Source organism: Stegostoma tigrinum, chromosome 1 (assembly GCF_030684315.1).
Source record: "Stegostoma tigrinum isolate sSteTig4 chromosome 1, sSteTig4.hap1, whole genome shotgun sequence".
Taxonomy (NCBI): domain Eukaryota; kingdom Metazoa; phylum Chordata; class Chondrichthyes; order Orectolobiformes; family Stegostomatidae; genus Stegostoma; species Stegostoma tigrinum.
The window spans coordinates 14,602,433-14,616,973 of record NC_081354.1 but is presented as its reverse complement, the minus strand read 5'-3'; the positions used below and the strand labels follow the sequence as shown (position 1 = coordinate 14,616,973).

The 14,541-nt window shown below is 42.2% G+C and overlaps 1 protein-coding gene across 8 annotated transcripts in view; it reads left to right on the top strand.

Moving 5' to 3' along the window:
* The window catches only part of LOC125456780 (chondroitin sulfate N-acetylgalactosaminyltransferase 1-like), a 263,481-nt gene that overhangs the window by 81,312 nt on the left and 167,628 nt on the right, over nucleotides 1-14,541 (top strand). For 3 of the 8 annotated variants that reach the window (XM_059653697.1, XM_048540200.2, XM_048540186.2), the window contains exon 1: nucleotides 1,169-1,324. The exons of 4 other annotated variants lie outside the window; for them this stretch is intronic. The gene's annotated coding sequence lies outside the window, so the exon portion shown is untranslated. Of the gene's footprint in view, nucleotides 1-1,168; nucleotides 1,325-2,607; nucleotides 2,700-14,541 lie in introns of those variants that run through there. One more of the 8 variants, XM_059653716.1, reaches the window with a different exon arrangement.

Sequence of the window (14,541 nt, the reverse complement as noted above, 5' to 3'; positions counted from 1 at the left end):
AAGATGGAGAGAAAAGAAGATAGTTGGGGAGGTAGGGAGGGGATAGGTCAGTCCAGGGAAGACAGACAGGTCAAGGAGGTGGGATGAGGTGAGTAGGTAGATGGGGGTGCAGCTTGGGGTGGAAGGAAGGGATGGGTGAGAGGGAGAACCGGTTAGGGAGGCAGAGACAGGCTGGACTGGTTTTGGGATGCAGTGGGTGGAGGGGAAGAGCTGGGCTGGTTTTGGGATGCGGTGGGGGAAGGGGAGATTTTGAAACTGGTGAAGTCCACATTGATACCATTGGCCTGCAGGGTTCCCAGGCGGAATGAGTTGCTGTTCCTGCAACCTTCGGGTGGCATCATTGTAGCACCGCAGGAGGCCCATGATGGACATGTCATCTAGAGAATGGGAGGGGGAGTGGAAATGGTTTGCGACTGGGAGGTGCAATTGTTTGTTGCGAACTGAGCGGAGGTGTTCTGCAAAGCGGTCTCCAAGCCTCCAAGATCAGGAATGACTTCTTTGTTAATGAGTAAAGTAAATTAGCAATCAATCTGTTGTCATGTGGTTGTGACTGTGGACAACATTCAAACTGTGAGCACTACTGATCTATTAAGCTCAGTTGCTGCATGTTATTATTTGGTCAACCTAAAATCTTTAAATTGTCATCAAAGCACACAGATGTTGACTTCGTCTTTTATTTTGGCAGGGATGGAAGCAGCGTTCAGTCTGGAGCAACTGTCCCCTTTTACAGTGCTAAGGGCTAGTGTGTGTGTGTGTGTGTGTGTGTGTGCGCGCCAAGTTGCATCCATCGATTTGTTAGTGACCATCAAGCCTACATTGTTAGTTTATTTTTTTAAATTCTCTCGCTTAACATCCGCTCCCTTCCTTACCAGTTGACGCATTGAAGATGCTTTTTTTAAAAAAAACAAGTGGAAAATTAATCACCGGCTTCTAAGCTGTGGAGCGAATGACACTTATAGTGAAGTTGTCCCCAGTGTATTTTGTTTTGGAGATGTGGAGGTGGGATGGTTGGGAGCGGGCGTGGGGTTCAGACGGGTGAAGTTCAAGGCGAAATACTAATAAATAAGTGGTCAGATAAACTGCTGAAGAGGGTGTACTGGAGTTGTGTGTAGGTGTGGCTAGATACTGACGAAACCAGCAGCGGGTTGTCGTTGCGCTGCCTCCTGGATTAAGAAACACCCAAACAGCATCGATTCCAGAGGCTTTCTCTAATATTCCATTAGACGCTGATTCAGAGCCTCTTGCACGTTGTACAAGAGGGGGGCTTTGTTCAATGTTTACAAGAATCACATGAGATTTTATTTTGGAGTAACTGTTCAGTGAGGTAAGGGCAATGTGCGTTTTAAAACATCTTTTTTACATTAAATATTGCAAACTACAAAATGATTTCAGGACTGCAGTGGAATTTTAACAAATAATTCATAGACTATTGTTAAGGCAGTAGTACGAAACATTTTCCTTCGCTTCCCTTCCAGCAATGTTTAGCTTTGGCAAACCACGGAATCATTTGCTGACCGATTGTCGTTGCATGTTGGTGTTTGCAAGGGAGAAACTGATTAACAAGATAATATTCCACCCCGTGTGTGTGTGTGTGTGTGTGTGGTATAGTGTTTCACAGTAAAGAAGCTCCATTAGCAAGGCTCCATTTGCTGTCTGTTTTGCTCTGAATGTTGTTTGTCCAACTCACAAAAGAGCAAGAGTCTAATTTCAGTAGTTAGAGATCAGGTTCCTGACCACAGTGTTAAAGACCTCGCAACTTTCCGGTTTTACTAGAGGCTTTTCATTTTAAACAGTTAACAGCCTTTAGCCCTATAGTGGTGTCTGTGTCGATCTGCCGAGCGAAAAAACGGAAGTTCTAGAGATATTAGCGAAAAGATGATGAAACGTTTGCACGTTGGACTGAGCACCTAAACTGTGGTAACGTAGGACTCGCAGTTGCGGGTTTTGTTGTAAAGCCACATGCAGGTGGAGTGTCATAAATGCCTTGTATCATTTTAGTGATGTTGACAGTGAGTCTTGTTCTCGTGGATAGATTTCATGATGTTCTACACTTTCTTGCTCTCGCCTGCTGCCCCCCCCCCCCCGCCCCTCAAGGTGAGCACTTTATTCACTGGATTAGTAATACAGAGCCTTAAACTAAGCCCCTGAGTGATGCAGGTTCAAATCCCACCGGGGCAGTTGGTCAATATGGAATTGATCAAGTCTCAAAGGCGACCCTGGAGTTACTGATCGTTGTGAAAATGTATCTGGTTTACCTGTATCCTTCCTGCCATTCATATCCAGTCTCTGGTCTACCTTTAAATGGCAGACTTCACAGCAATGTGGTCAATACTTGACCATTCTCTGAAATTACTTAGCAACACGTTCAGTTCCAGTGTAATTAGGGGAGGGCAACAAATGCTGGCCGTGGCAGTGATACCCACATCCCATGACAAAAGAATTCTATAAAACAAAATTAGATGCCACTCTAAGCTGCTTTGTGCCATCACAATTTCATTCAGAAATTACATGTGGCAAGCAGCTTGGATCATCAACAAATACATGGTTTAGTCATAGCCAGGGTTTAAATCCTGCCTGTCACTAGCTCCACTTTGGTTTCTTTTGCAGAACTCTCAGCCCATTGATTTCCAAGTTGCAAAACGGCCTGTAGAAATGCGTGGATTGTATTCAAGGAGTTACTGAAAATCTGAGTGAGACCGGTACAAGATATCAGCCTAAAAATTTTTTTTGTTGTTTTCAGCCACCTAATTACAGTCATAATTTATGGGCTGCCTCATATTTAGACAGTGTTGAGTGAGTGCTATGTCAATGAAAATGAGGCCATTCTAGGGAACTCTAAATCATTCAGTAACCTGCTCATGCAGAGCTGAACAAAGTGACCCACTGCCTTGAGTACTGTAGCAGTATGGTCAGTGTCCTCCAGTGTAGTTCTGCTCTATATTGTATCGCTAAGACTTTGACTGAAACATCTTATTCTTCCATGCATTTGTTCTCAACAATACACATTATTTTTATGTTTACACTTAGCCATTGTGGCTGGAAACTTGCTACAGTAGCACAAGCAGGCTTGTGATTACAGCGTGACATGTTTACATATATTTCAATATAAATGAATATGAACATAATAGGAATTTATGAAGGGAATTCAAAAAACAAAAAGAAAGCATGGTTTTATAATGGTGACTGAATAATGTTGTGTCTAGGCTCAATTATTCTCTGCCCTTTGATCCCACTTCACTCTAAGACACACTTGGGCTCTATTAATTAAATGCATCACCACAAGCAGTTAGTTTATAATTAAATTATAAAGCGAGGTTGAAAATAAACCCATTGCTTCTCTTTAATCCAGATGGGGACTAGTGTGGGTGGGGGAAAAGAGGCCATTTAACCCTTGAGCCTGTTCCCCTGCTCAGTTAGAATCCGGCTGATCTGTTTCTACGTGCTAGTGCAGAAAGATTACAGCTGTATGAAGTGTTTAGATTTGCATTCTTCTCAATCCATGTTTATGTATGTTTTCTATTGATTTTGTGGCAACCAGAGTTTACCTGTTTTTAATTGATTCATACTGCATTGTGGCTGTAATGTTCTGCAAAGATTGTCGGCAAATTGTTTGGCTGGAGAAATCAAAGCAAAGCATTAACTTCGTCACTCAATATTGAAGCTGTGCTTTTATCAGCAGGGGTTGCTGGCTAGTGATCAAGAACACTAACCCTTGCTGGTTTCCTCCCTCCCCACCCTTTTAATCTTAAGTCTATTTTATCAATGTAACAGGTGTTCTGAAGGTAGTTAACAACCCAACCCAAATCGGAGAATAAAGCTTGTTGCACTTATTCTCAAAACCACTAAGGGGCACAATTTTCATGACTCATACAATAACCTGCAAACTTACTGTCCATAATTTAAACTTCATGGTTTCCAAATATTTACTTTTTTTGCCATTTTCCCAGCCCTTGCCCTGTTCTGCTTGTCTTAGAATTTTCTGACATTCGCTTCATGTTCCAAGGAAGGATTGTCACTTGCTTTCTTTTGGTCCTGATGATCCTGACCCAAAATGTTGATTTTTCCTGCTCCTCTGACGCTGTCTGACCTGCTGTGTTCCTCCATCTCCACTCTGTTTCAGCTTTACCTTCTTTCCAGATGAGTACCTATTAGAGCAAAGTTCTGTCCTGTTATCATGTGAAGTAAGTAATAAATTTCAGATAAGCAGATTAGCTTGGCACCTGCATGGGCAGCTTCTCTTGGGAAATACGTCCTTCTGAAACATTATGCGACATGTGACAAGGTGATTTTACAGTCAATCAGCCTGTTTCAGATTGTCTATCCAGAATAAAAAATAGTCTGCTTTACCCAGGACATTATTTCCGTCTTCAATCAGTTTGGCACATTGGCTTAACGGTTAGCTTTGCTGCCTTACAGCACCAGAGACTTGGGTTTGATTCCAGCCTTGAGTGACTGCCTGTGTGAAACTTGCATGTTCTCCCTGTGTTTGTGTGGGTTTCTGTTGCGTGCTCTGGTTTCCTCCCACAGTCACAAATATGTGCAGGTTAGTCGGATTTGCCATGTTAAGTTGCTCTGTAGTGTGTAGGCACATGCAAGTTTGGATTAGCCATGATAAATGCAGAGTAATGGGTATAAAGCAGATGCTCTTCGAAGGGCCGGTACAGAGTCGGTGGACTGAATGGTCTCTCCCTGCACTGTAGGGATTCTATAAAGATCTTTCCAAATATACATTTTATACATGGAAATTCCTATTAATATGTGTATCTGTTCAACAAAAACAAAAACAGAAATTGCTGGAAAAGCTGAGTAGGTCTGACAGCATCTGTGGAGAGAAATCAGAATTAACGTTCTGGGTCAAGAGACCCTTTGTCAGAAACAATTTCTGTTCTTGTGGTTTTATTTACAGCATCAGTTCTTTTTGGCTTTTAATTTGTGTATCTATTCAGACTTGTTCAGGTAAGCTGAATTAGCTTGATGTGATTGTGATGTTGTGTGTAATATATGGTGTACTTTTAAGTCATTTCCTTCCCTGTATGTTCAGGTGTCTCTCTTTTCACTCAATCTTTCAACAATGTGGATCAAGCCCACAGCACTTCTCTGCAGTGATGAATTATTGGAAAGTCTGTTGGTGCTGGGGTGTCAGTTTGGTTTGCTCAGTAACCTTCACGGTTCTGAGTCAAAGGTTCGTGAGTTCAAACACCACACAGTAACATCAACTCTAGGTAGTATTTTTGCAAGGGTGTTTGCTGCACTGTGGAAGCATCATTCATTCAATTAGACATTAAACCTAAGTTTCATTTGCCTGTTCAGATCCAACTGTTAAATATGAGCAGTAGAGTTGTCCTGCCTACCAAGACTAAAAACAAGTGACCTGGTTAGTGATCTCTCTATTCCATGACAAAAATGAACAAGTTGGCTTTGTAGGCAAGTGTGCTTTCTGCAAAGTATTTCATTGACTGTAAAGCACTTTGGGTCAACGTGAAAATGAGAGGTGCTTTATAGTAAAAGGTTTATCTTTGATTACAGCTGAATATAAGATTTTCCTGTCAGTTAAAAAGAAACAAAGTCCAGCAAACTTTCTTTTTATTGCCCTCTAAGTTGTACACTGCTTACAGTATGAAGTGGGCTAAGCATCATATCAGTGCAGCATCTAGAACGTCCAGTGAAATAGAAGCAAACAGAAGGAAATCATGACAGTGAGGAATATTCCAGAAGTTAAAACAATCTTACGAACATCATAAAAACAGTTTCCAGTAATTTCCTATTTGACTCAAGGACTAGGGGAAGTTGTATTATGCCTGATCATCAGTATGCTTTTAAGAGACTTAGTCCTGATATCAAGACGTGTTTCATAACATGTGACCTGTGAGTATGAAGGTCTTATAGAACATAGAACATTACAGCACAGTACAGGCCCTTTGGCCCTCATTTTCCATCTTTCCCTGGGATCAGTTGAAGCGTAGCATGCCACTGAAAATATGTTAATATTTGTAACCCGACAGCATAACTTTAACCCAGACAAAAGGTGCAAATTGGTGTGGTATAGATGGAAATAGACAGCTTTCTGCAGTTTGGCAGCATTTTTAAAAGCTTAATAAAATCAGTTTATATTTTGTGTTTTTGAATTTCCCATTCTGAAACCAACCAGTGTGTATTTGACCAAAGTGTGGTCAATCGCATTCACCTGGATTGACTTCAGTAGTGAGGATACCCACTGTTTCTTTCATGTATGGAAAAAGTGCAGCTGAATTGAGAGGCTATGAGACATAACCCACTCTTAAATACCTCTGTGACTGCCACTAGTCTTGATGTTTCCTTTTACGTTGTAGCAAATTTATCTGTAGAAAGTGTATGCGTAAGTTCCCATCAGATTTCTGAAGTGGAAACATGCTTTAAACATCTTTGTTAAATTTTGGCACAGATGGAATTGAGAAAATCCTGGGATCTCCACACAATTTGGAGCCCCAGAACGTGGTTTTGAGGAGAGCCAAAGTGCAGGCTTGATTTCTCCGTTTGCTTGAACTTCTGAGTGCAAGGAGCATCCAAAGGAGGCTAATACAACAGGGTAGAACATAGAGGAAGAGTGGACTTCAGGCCACTCACCAGTTGGCCATTTCACTTGATGTCTCTGTTTTGCAATGTGGAAATGACTAGAGGAGTCTGTGTGGTGATGTATAAAGAATTGCCTTTGATCAGTTTATCAGCAATCCCAAGTTGCTTTGAAGAATGGACATGGGCTATATTTTTTGCTTGTTAATGTTTTCCATTTTAGTCCCATAAAATGGGCTTGTTTAATTTTAAATGTGTAAAATATGTAGGATCCTATTGACGTGTTATTGGAGATGAACAATCTCTAGTCCATAAGTATAAATGAACCGAGCCATAAAGTAAGGTCTCCGTGATTTAATGTAGTGAACTATTTGTTTGACATAGTGCAGCAGGTGGTATTCTGGTTTCACCCATTGCACGGAGGAACAAACAGAGACCACCAACAGTAATGCTAGTTTTAACTGGGACATAGACTTTGTGTTGCTGTAAAGCTGGCTGTAGACTTTTCAATTCTGATGGTGAACCTTGATGTGGGGCGAAGGCCAGCAGCATAATTTTGGGTTCTTTCAGGTTTGGGGTTAGGAGAAAATGAAGAGCCAGCCCCACATGCCTATGCTACCATTCAATTGGATCATGGCTGGTACGTGTTGAATGAGCAGTGAGATCAAATCCACAGCGCTGCTCACCATGTTGCATGATGGATTCACAGCTCAGTCGTTTCATTGAAAGCTACCTAAGGAAGGTTTGCTGCCACCATCATCCTCCTCCTAGGTTGAGATTTGAAGGAATTGAATGGCCCGTTGTGATAAAGGAAAACCAACTGGTAGTCCAGCCAAGGAGAGGTTCTTACAATAAACTACACTTTGTAGTTTAAGATATGATAGGAATTGGGTACAAGTGACAGTGGTATTTTAAATATTGGGCACAGTCTTCTTGGGGCCTGAATGATGTGGACTGTGGTGAAATTTCTGACAGAACCATGTGAGAAGTCTAGCAAGGCCACCTTCAATGTTGGGAGCAACTTGCTGTGTTTTTTCTCCTGGGCATCAAAGCAAATTTCTTAACCAGCAGTGGCTAGTTACCAATAAGTGGGGATTATTGCTTGTTTAACCACCTTGTTACCAGCACGTCTTTCCTCATTCATGTGCAACATCTAAATGTTGAGAATCCTCCATGTGTTTGTCTGAGCAGCACACCACAACTTCAGGTCACCACTTGCTCCAGAGGATTTCCGTATTGAACCCTGGGCACTAATCTATCGGGACACCAGCCACATGCACCCGATATCGACATCTGACTTGTTCCAGCCTCTAAGAACCCTCATGGTTTATTTTGGATCAACTTACAGGATGCTTCTGCACTTCTTCAGCCAGAGGGTGGTTAATCTGTGAAACTCATTGTCACAGAACGCTGTGAAGGTCAAGTCATTGAGTGTATCTAAGACAGAAGTAGATTCTTGATTAGTAAGTGGATCAAGCAAATTTACCTCCTACGTGACATTATAGTGACCCACACCGACCAACACATGCCCCCTGTAATTGTTCATTTCTGGTGGATAACCTACTAGTCTGCATATCCCTGGACACAATAGACAATTTAGCATGGTCAATCCACTTAACCTGCACATTTCAAACCCCTGTAGGGTTGGGAAACATATCAGCCATGAGCGAATGGTAGAGCAGACTCGATGGGCTGAGTGACCTGATTCCGCTTCTGTGTCTTATAATCTTATGGTCTTTGATACTGCAATGGCAACTGTCATTGTAATACTGCAGCAAGAACATTTTGTGTCAAGGGGCCCGCACCCAACTGATGGACTGACCATGTTGCATCTCTGGGTTGTTGGTTTCCTCTCTGTGCTCAGTCACTAAGCCGATCTGGATGCTCTCGACATCCCTGACTTGCCTTGCTTTATTGCCACTTGCCCCCTTAGACCGAGGTACAGGCTCACAGTACTCGTTGTCCTTCAATGAAGACACACAGTCAGGAAGGTTGTCATAGCTGTCAGCAGCACTCAGTCAAGTCAAGGGAGCTGGCCTTTAGTCAGAGATACAGTAAGTCAAGGGCAGCCATTGATACCAGTCCAGGCTGGTTAGTTAGCCACTTCGGACAGTCAGGGTCAGGATCCTATCTCATAAGATGTGATTAACCAAATGTCAGTTATCCCACCACACCCATCTTGACTCTTTCTGCCTTATTGTGGATTGTTTCTCTCCTGGAATGAGAGGCAGGTATTAATGGAGCTGAAAGTGGGTGGCGCAGTCATTCATTTTAGTGCAGGTAGGAGGTGCCTGAATCAATTACATGGGCAGCAGAGAAAACCATGGCATGGAGAAGGTGACTAATCTTCTCCCTACATCGCCGTGCATTCCTCCAGATGGAAGTCTTGTAGCAGACTGGCATTGTCTGTCTGGTGTTGTGGCTTCCAAAGCTGGTATCAATGGGAAGAGAACATTCTATCTGGCACGGTCTCCAGGTGCCTGACCACCTCCCTCCTTTGTCATATCCAGGTACACATTGGCCTTTTAAAGATGGTTCTGGTTATTTCCGAGATTAACTCAGCAGTGCTGAGTTATTCTAGAGATGCTCCTTTGTAAAATGGGGCTAGGGGTTTTGTTAGAAAGGAGCCATAGGGACCGTGTAGGTACCAAATGAGGTGAGTTTGGTAGGACATGACAAGAAATTGTCCTTTGCCTTAAGGCAAACAACCCTCAAACAGCTTGATGCAACTGGGTGCTCCGGTTTCCACCCACAGTCCATAGATGTGTAGGTTAGGTGAATTGGCTGTGCTAAATTGCTCGTAGTGTCCACGAATGTACCATGGTTAATACAGGTCTGTGGGGATAGGGTGGGGGTTGGCTCTGAGTGGGATACTCTTCAGAAGGCTGGTGTAGACCTGATAGGCTGAATGGCCTCTTTCTGCACCATAGGGATTCTACGAACTGATACATGGTCAAAAAAAAATTCCTCCTGTTGTTACTGAGAGTGAGAGAGACTCAAATGGTAGGCCTACTTCCTTGACGGCCAAAAGCTATTCTCACGCTCAGTTGTAAGTTTGTGAAACCAGTGTGCCCTCATTTTGGAGGCAGAGATTCGCAAGATTGTCAGACCACAATGTGTGAAGAAATATACCTGATTTTCCATTCCTGGCTAAACTTGCCAGCACCTGGAACAAGATGTTAACAAGTGGGAAGTAGGATGGAATTTCCACTGAAGACATCTTACCTTGGAACTGAATAATGTGACACTTTTGTAAACTACTGCCTTCTGGAAGCAAATTTACCTCCTACGTGACATTACAGTGACCCACACCGACCAACACATGTCCCCTGTAATCGTTCACTTCTGGTGGATAACCGACTAGGCTGCATATCCCTGGACACAATAGACAATTTTAGCATGGTCAATCCACTTAACCTGCACATTGTTGGACTGTGGGAGGAAACTGGAGCATCTGTAGGAAATCCACATGGACACAGGGGGAGAATGTGCAACCTCCATACAGACCATCACTCGGGTGGAAGTGAACTCTGATCCCTCATGCTGTGAGGCAGCAATGCTAACCACCGAGCCATCCCACAGCTACACCACTGATTCATAAGAATAATTCCAGGGATGAAGTTAGAGAAGTTAGGACTGTTTCCTTTGGACAAAAAGAAGTGAGATGAAACCTACTGGCAAATCACAAATCCTGACGGGTCTAGATAGAGTAGATAGTGGGATACTATCCCCATTTGTGTAAAGACCAAAAATGTGAGAGGACACCAAATCAGAGATTTGTAAAAGAAGCAAAAACGACATGGGGAAAAGGTTTCTACTTCGTGCAAGCAGTAGCCACGTTTTGCAATGCAACACTGGAGCTTGTGGTGGAGGCAGTTTGACCTGAAGCATTCAAAAGAGAATTGGACCATTATCTTTAAAGGAACAAATAGGAGTAGGACAGAGAATGGCACCAATTGGATTGCTCATTTCAAAGGCCGGTATGGGTATGACAGGGTGAATGACCTCCATCTGTGCAGTAAAGATTCTATGACTGCGATCTTTTTGTAATGTAACCACCTTCAAAAATCCCAGGATAAGTGGCTGACTGTTGCACTCGTTTCAGGAGTTCCATTCTTCTCCCCACCCCCCCCCCCCCCACCCCCATTCCATGAAGCTCCCAAACAGCTCACCTGTTCCCTCTTTCTTGACTTCACTAGTGCAGGCTTTGCCTTCATTTTTTGGTTTGCAGTTTCAAATCAAGTGCCTTTTCTACAAGTCACTTCTGATCAAAAAAAAATTTGCTTGCTTGTCACAGAGTCAAAGCTGCTTTAGGTTATTATTGCTCTTTTGACATTTAAAACTACGCTTGTTCTTTTAAAAGGATCTGACTTGATCTTCAAAATGAAAGCCTGTTATGCACAAGAAATTATTCTTGTCAAACATTTATTGGTCAGCTGACTAGTTAACTTGAGATAAATAGGTCCTGTGGATTCTGTGTTTATCCCTATTCAGAAGCAGAAATCTGAATTGCCTGCTGGGAATATGTATCTCTGATGTGATGTTGAAAATTTAATTTCCTTCGCTTTAATTGCAGAAGAGCATACCCTGTATTGTTTCCTGCATAAATGTCATCAATATGTTTGTATTCGTATCATCAGACACTTGCCCACCTGGCCCATAGTTCCCATGTACTTTCTCTTTAGCATTTTCTGTTCAGAATTTAATTCCAGATTTAGAATTATTTGCATTTGTATAATGCCTTTCGTAATCGTAAATCACAAATCATTTTGTAAACAAAATAATAGAGGGCATGTCAACTGATCTGCATACAGCAAGATCCCACAAATAACAATGAGATAACAATCCAAGTTGTTCGAACAGACAATGTTGTTGAGGACTAATTGGTCAGGTATTGAAGACATACTCCTGTATCGTAGAAGGGTGTCAGGATCTGATAGGGTTCATGCTGAGTGGTGCATTCGACACCATCCAAATAGGATGATGCTGCATGGACTCTGATGTGACAGTACTGAGGCTTTAAGGGAAGTACTTTGTCCTGGATTTTTTTTCCCTCAAACATAGTCTCTAATAATTGAACTTTAACTTTCTGACATTTTATTCTTTGATTTCTCTTCCTGTTTCCACCTGTGGCTTCGTGACCATGTTACCACGGTCAGGAAAAATCCCAGGATAAACATCCTGTAACACTTCAGTTGCTTGATTTTCCACTGGCTTTTCAGCCACCGTAGGCATCATTCCCACCTGTGATCCAACTATACTATTACCAAGGATAAACTATTTGTGGAACTGAGAGTTTTTTTTCCATTGCTGCTACCACCACTTCGCGACTTTACAACCTCTCCAACCTCACTTTTATTATATAATGGAATATTGCTCTTCTCACCATGAATTTCACGTATTCCCACTTTTTCTGGCAGTACTCCTTCTGAATTATGTAAATCCTCATTTCTCATCATCAAAGATTGACTTGCTCCTGTATCTCTCAAAATCTTAATTTCTTCATCTACCCCTCCTGGCAAACCTTGTCTACTCAAGTAAATTCTTTAATGAGATCTGGCACCACCTTCTGCCAACCCCTGATCAGGTTGTACGTTCTTTAGCAGCCTTTAGCTTCCGTTGTGTTTTCCTTTATCACTTCAACAAAAGTCACTGGGGAGGCGATGGCCTTGTGGCTGGACTGTTAATCCAGAGATCCACATAATGTTATGGGGACCTGGGTTCGAATCCCGCCACAACGGATGGTGGAATTTGCATTCAATAAATATCTGGAATTAACAATCTAACCCATTGCTGATTGTCGAGGAAAACCCATCTGGTTCACTAATGTCCTTTTGGGGAAGGGAAAACTGCCATCCTTTACCTGGCCTGGCCTACATGTGACTCCAGACCCACAGCAATGTGGCTGACTCTTAACTGCCCTCTGCGCAATTAGGGATGGGCAGTAAATGCTGCCAGTGAGGCCCTCACCCCATGAATGCATAAAGAATCCTACTTTCCAACATCCATCTTCCAGTACTTTTTCTAAACTACCAACACTGTGACTTCATGTCACTTATTAGAATGAAAACACCTTGAACATTTTTACTTTTCTTTCGCTCTGATGGGATACATTTCTACCCTGTGGTAAGCTATCTTTACTATCTTCAATGAGATCTCCTTTTCTCTTACCACCTGAGGATTTCTCTTTCTCCCCAATTTCTATACCTCGCAGACTGAAATTATGTTGGATGTCAAACTTTGACTTCTGAACAAACTCATAATTATCTGCAATTTCTGCTGAGAATCTTGCAGTCTCAACTTTCTGCTCTTCCACCTGAGTTCTCATTACTACAGGTTCATTTTTTTTTAAAAGGAGGGAGTGTGATAATGCTGTTGTCCTTTTTTTTTGAATGAAGAGAGGTTGAGACATAAGTGACGTGCAGTCTGCTGAAAGCCAGTAAAGTAAACAGTATATGAAGTCTTGGGGGTTTTGTAAAAGTTGGAATAGTAGCAGCCTGAATGGGTGGGATCAAGCTCCCACAGAACCAGATTTTGTAGTTTTAGCGCTTAGCAGTTGCTGGGGTCTTGAAGCTGGATGCGAAAGTTCGCGCTCCCGCGCTCTCCCGCCCCACCCCTCCCCCCTCTCTCGTACAGCTAAAAGCTGGGGTTCTCTTCCTGCTGCTGGAGTTGCTTGTGAGGCAATCTATTTTACTAAATATGCTTTTGCCTGGTGTTTATGGGATGTTACTATATTGGAACAGTTGATTAGTAATCATTAATATATCCTATTATTTTACAACTCAGTAGAGCTACAGTTAAGCCAATTCTCTTGTATTTTAGTTTGTCTGTATTTTAACTGTGGAATGAAAATAGTGACCCTCCTCAGAAGGTGACCCAAAACATTAACCCTGATTTCTCTCCACAGATGCTGCCAGACCTGCTGAGCTTTTCCAACAATTTCTGTTTTTGCTTAAAATCGATTAGTTTGACCAATTGAATTGTGTCTGGAATGCAATGCCTTTCATTTTTCTTTAAAATAAGAAAAGGTTAGGGTCCAGGCCATCTTATTAACATATTTTGAGGGGGTTTGGTCTGGCCCATGACACTATCAAGAAAACAGTTTAGGATCTCAAAGGATTAAGATTTAACATAGTCTCACGGACAAATGAGGAGGCAGTATCTTTCACACAATGTCACTTGTGCATTAAATTACACCATGTTTAAGACAAGACATCTTTTCATTAGACTGGTAGATATGTTTTCCTCTATCTGTAGATCCTATAAATCTGTACACTTTGAGCAGACGATGGCAATAACCTACATCACAATTAACAGCTCATACAGTGCCGAGATCTGATTCCTCGCATGATATGGGAGGCAATGGATCAACTGCTGCTGATCAATGTGGTTTTGATTTGATTGCTTACATAAAGTAGCAGTTTGAAACCTCCGAAATTGGCTACAAGTTGCCTGCTTTTGCAGCATGGTCAGCAACTGGAGAGAGCTGAAGATTTCAGAACCCCACCAACAAGAATCTCATGGCAAGAATCAGCAGCAAAAACCATTTCAGACCTGGTAAGAGACATGTATTGAGTGTGAGCTAGCAATCCAGGGAGCTGGGACACGAGTCATATTCAGGTGGTTATAGATGTGCTTTGGGTTCTGAAGATCTGAGAATGGTCCCAAGTCAATATTCAAATAGTGACCAAACAGTAATGTTGTACCCAGCTCCCCCGTTCCATCTATAAACGTAATTTTCTTTTTTGTTTATCTGTGTGTACAGGCTTTAAAAAAGGTTTAAAGTATCATCTTGTGAAGCCATACATTCACAATTCATAGCTGTTTTTACTGGTAATTAGAAAGTACTTATTACAAATAAACAGAAGGTCTTTGTGATGTACAGAGCCTGACTGTTTTCTCTCCCACCTATCCGCCCCACCCATCGCACTGACCACTGCCCACCAGTCCCTACCTATATTCACCTATCACCATGCCACCTACCTTCCCCAG